Below are 5,255 nucleotides of genomic sequence, written 5' to 3' on the forward strand. Positions count from 1 at the left end.
GAGCGGCGGGGGCGCCTCTGCGGGCCCGTGGGCACCGCGTCAGGTTTGCACTTTCCTCGTGCGGGGCCGGGCGCAGGCTCCCCCTCCTCCCCAAACACGTATGCTCACCCTCCCCGGGCTGCAGAGCCCAACCAGGAGCCGCTCTTCAGCCCCACCCCATGTCTTCCTCAGCGTCAGGGTCGGAGGGGTCTGAGTGCCCATTTTAGAGCCGGGCAAACTGAGACCGCGCAACGCCCTGTGTGTACACGGGCTAGAGAGAGGGATTTCCCAGCGCTTTGCCTAAGCTCGGGAGAGCTACAAGCGCTCCCAGACATCAACCTGGCCTGGGCTTTGGCGGTGGAGGAAACCCCGAAACCTCTCCCCTTAAACCTAGGGGCTTCGCAGATGATCTTCGAGGGTCTGACAGCGCCCTCCTCTCCCCCAGAACAGAAGGCAAAATCTTATTCATACACCACCACCCCACCCCGAGAGTATTCGTGGCTTTCATTAGAACCCTGAAGAGGCTAAGCGCACTGCCCTTTAGGCGGAAAACCCTAAATGCTTAAAATCTTCTTCATTGCAAGCTCCCTGGAAGAGCGTGAGCGGATGCTCACCAGCCTCATCCCTCTGCGCCTAGACAGGTGTGGGAAGGGGGCAGATGTCCTCGGTCTGTTCAGGGCTCCATCTCTCTCCTTCATCCTAGATTAGGGGAGGCGGGTGTCCTGAAATAATCCTCTGGAAAAGAGTTCTGAGGAAATTCCCTTTTTGTTGGAAAAAGCCTGGAGGCTTCGCTTCCTGAGAGGAGCCAGTGGGCTCTCTCGCCAGGCCTCGCCTCAGACCACGCCTGTACCCTGGATTTTATTTATTTATGTTAACCTGCCCTGTTCTGTTCTAGAGAGGATGTAAAGGGGATGAGTATTATATTCATGGTGTGACTCATTTTATTTTTTACTATTTACTTTGTACTATTTTAATGAAGTATAGCTTACAGTAAAACATACAAATCTGAAATGAAAGTTTACATATGTTTACACCTGCATGGGGGGGTGGTTCAGTGGTAGAATTCTCGCTGTCCATGGAGGCTTGCATGTTGATAGCATGCTGAACAGGTTTCAGCAGAGCTTTCAGACTTAGACTAGGAAGAAAGGCCTGGAGATATACTTCTGATAACCAACCAGTGAAAACCCTATGAATCACGACGGTCCAATCCACAGCTCATCATGGGGATGGCGCAGGACCTGGCAGCATTTCGTTCTGTTGTGGATGGGGACAGCTAACAACACCTTTCTAACTACCACCCAGATCAAGCTATAGAAGCTTCTAGCGTGCCAAACACTGTGGGGTGCCTCACTGTACCAGGACCACTGTCACTGTGGCTAGGGGAGCTGAACTAGTACTGTGACAGAGCTGGGAAGTACCTCTGGGAAAATGATGAAAGAATTTCAGGTGTTTGGGCTGAAGAAGCAAAGTCACTGGAGTGAGGCTCACGACCACTCTGTGTGTGAAGGACTAACTCGTACAGAGCAGTTAGAGACTCTTTGTCTTTTTGGCCCAGTGGGGAGCAGTTACAGGGAGGAGCACTGCAGTTCAGTGTAAAATTCTGCCTACAACCAGGGCTGACCCACACTGGGAGCGGACCCCAAGGAAGTTGTAAGGGTCCCAATCAGTAGAGGTGTCAGTCAAGAAAAAAATGAGGGGGAAGATGTGGAACAGAATTTCAAATTCTTAGAGAATCCAGACTTACTGGATCTACTGAGACTGGAGGGACCCCTGAATCTATCTCCCTGAGAAAATCTTCAAACCATAAACCAAAATTATCCCTAGAAGTCATCTTTAAACTAAACAGCTGTTTAGCTAAATTAGTAAAGAATGCTCGCTGTGAGCATTGTGATTTTTTAAAGAACTACCTATATGAGATCAAATTGTCAACAATAACTCTAATGCATAGATGAAAAGTATAGGGGGTGTTATTGTTATTATTGTCGAGTCAGTTCTGACTCATAGCGACCCTATGTGCAACATAACAAAACGTTGCCCGGTCTTGTGCCATCCTCACAATTGTTGATATGTTTGAGCCTGTTGTTGCAGCTACTGTGTCAGTCCATCTTGTTGAGGGTCTTCCTCTTTCTTGCCTATCCTCTACTTTACCAAGCATGATGTCCTTCTCCAGGGACTAGTCTCCTGATAACATGTCCAAGTATAACGTGTCTTGCCATCCTCATTTCTAAGGAGCATTCTGGCTGTACATCTTCCAAGACGGATTTGTTCGTTGTTCTGGCAGTCTATGGCATATCCAGGATTCTTTGCCGACACCATAATTCAAAGGCATCAATTCTTAAGTCTCCCTTATTCGTTGTCCAGCTTTTGCATACATGTGAGGTGATTGAGAATATCATGGCTTGGGTCAGGCACACCTTAGTCCTCACGGTGACATCTTTGCTTTTTAGCACCTTAAATAGGTCTTTTGCAGCAGATTTGCCCAATGCAATGCGTCTTTTGATTTCTTGATTGCTGCTTCCACAATCACGTCCAGTTGATTGTGGATCCAAGTAAAATGAAATCCTTGACAACTGCAATTTTTTCTCCATTTATCAGGATGTTGCTTATCAGTCCAGTTGTGAGAATTTTTTTCTCTCTTTATGTTGAGGTGTAATCCATACTGAAGGCTGTAGTCTTTGATCTTCATCAGTAAGTGCTTCAAGCCCTCTTCACTTTCAGCAAGCAATGTTGTGTCATCTGCATATCACGGGTTGTTAATGAGTCTTCCTCCAATCCTGATGCCCCATTCTTCTTCATATAGTCCAGTTTCTCAGATTATTTGCTCAGCATACAGATTGAATAAGTATGGCGAAAGGATACAACCCTGATGCACACCTTTCCTAATTTTAAACCACTCAGTATACCCTTGTTCTGTTCAGACGACTGCCTCTTGGTCTATGTACAGGTTCGGCATGAGCACAGTTCTGGAATTCCCATTCTTCACAGTGTTATCCATGATTTGCTTTGATCCACACAGTGGAATGCCTTTGCATAGTCAATTTAGGGGGTAGTAAGTCTAAGTCAGTGGTTGTGGAACAATATGGGTAGAGATAGTAAGAATGGTATGTGAAGAAAAAATGTGAGTATTGTTATTGAATTATACATGTAGAAATTGGTGAATGGGCTATGTTCTGCTGTGTATATTCTTACCAAAAAAAAGAGAACAGGACAAGCTTTTCTCAGCGGTGATGGGAGGGGAGAGGGGTCTCAATCGGAGGTTGTTCCTTCCAACTCCGGGATCTGTGATTCTGGAATTCTGTGGGAGTGGCACAGAGGACTCAATCAAATGCTTCTGGTTATCACTTGTGTTTTTTCCAGAGGGTAACTTTCTACATAATTATAATCACAAGTACTGGACAGGCCCACTGTCATCACCTATGGACAGACTGAGCCAGAGCAGCCCTGGGGCCCCCTCCCTGATACAGTATAGGGGGAATGGAGCAGATCCCGGTGCCACTGTGAAGGGGACCAGCACCTGGAAAGAAGTTGGTTGTCCCACCTTGTGCTGAGTTGTCCTGGAGGCACCCACCCACCTTTCTCCTCAGCCCTTTCAGCTCTGGTCCCCGCGACGGGCAGGTAGGCATGATGTCATGGCTCCCGTCACTGCTGGAACCCCTGGGCAGAGGTGACACTGTGGGGCCTTACTGCTCAAAGTGTGACCGCAGCCCAGCAGCGCGCATACCACCTGAAGCTTATTAAGAATGCAGGCTTCTGGGACCTACAGAGTCAGACTCTGCATTTTAATAAGATCCCCAGGTGACTAATAAGTATCTGAAGTCTGAGAAGCAGTGGTAAAGGGGACCGTCACCCTGGAACTGCAGATAATTTCCTGGACTTTAACAAGGTGACAGTCAAAAGCCTATTTATTAGGTGCTGGGCACTGCCAAGACAAGCAGGTGAGAAACGAGTACAGCGTCAGCACCTTCTGGAACGGGGCACTTTGAGAGCCTGGAGGGCACAGTATTTAATCTGCCTGAGAAGGCTTCATGGAAGAGGTGACTGCTGAGCTGGGTCTGGGAGTATGACTATGTGGAGAGGTTTTGCTTGTTCTCTCTCTTTCCTCATCTCTTTCTCTATCTCCACTGTTTTCCAGCATAACACATTGTCCAGCTCCTCCAGGAACCTTTCTCAGATAAATTCTATCAAACCCTCAAATTTCAACAAGCCTCCGTTCCGTTCCACTCCTCAGCCGCCACACAGGCTTCCCAGAGCCAGCTATTACAGTCCACGGACTCTTATCTCCCTCTCGCCGCCCCTCCACTACTACCCCCGCCCCGCCCCTCGGCCAGTTAAGCCAAGAATTCTAAAGAGCTGGGACTGTACTTACCTCTATTTCTAACTCTCCCCACTCCCAGCCCACAAGCCTCACAGAATGATTTGCAAACAACAACTTCTGGATAAATAGCTGGTGAGCTGAATTCTTTGTATAGCACCTTTACAGTAATTTGTAACTTTACATTTGCAAACCTTATCTCCCAATTGTAAAAAGTTCCCCAAGGGCAGAGGCGATGTGTCTTTCCTTTGTGCTGTGTATTGAAGTATTAATATCCATTCCTGGCTGGGCACTCTGTGGTTATTCTAAAATCTGAGAGACCAGTAAACCCTTGGATGGTTCCTTAACCACTCTGAAACTTGATTTCCCTCCTTGTAAAAATTGGAAGGGAATTATCTACATCCCTCACAAGCTCTGGAAAGCAGTTTGAGACCCCAGGATATGGAAATACTATGAATAAATGGAAGACCTTCAATCAAAGGTCTGTTAACCTCTTGGCGACTGAAACCTATTCATTTGCTTGGGAATACCAAGTCATCTCTACTCATTTGCATCAGGGGTCACCTCCTCCAGGAGGCCTTCTCTGACCTTCCTAGGTGCCCCCTTCCTTGAGGCTCCCAACCTATCACACTGCTAATTACCTGTTTACAGCCTTTCTTGCTTCAGGTGCCCCAAGGGCAGGGGCCACGTGGTTTGTTCCTCACTGGGTGCCAGATTTCTGACTCCTTAATAAGAGCTGTTTGCACTACGCTACCACACATGCACCTGGAAGTTGATAAGAACTAATCAGCTACACAGCTCATACCGTACGAACGTAATCTAGTTGCCTGTCGAGCGCATTCCAACTCGCGGTGCCGCGTGTGTGCAGAGTAGAGCTGCTCCATAGACGTTTTAAGGCTGTGACGGTTTGGAAGCAGATCACCAGGCCTGACTTCCGAGGCACCTCTGTGTGGGTTTGAACCGC

Source organism: Trichechus manatus, unplaced genomic scaffold (genome assembly GCF_000243295.1).
Source record: "Trichechus manatus latirostris isolate Lorelei unplaced genomic scaffold, TriManLat1.0 scaffold00035, whole genome shotgun sequence".
NCBI classification, from domain to species: Eukaryota; Metazoa; Chordata; class Mammalia; order Sirenia; family Trichechidae; genus Trichechus; species Trichechus manatus.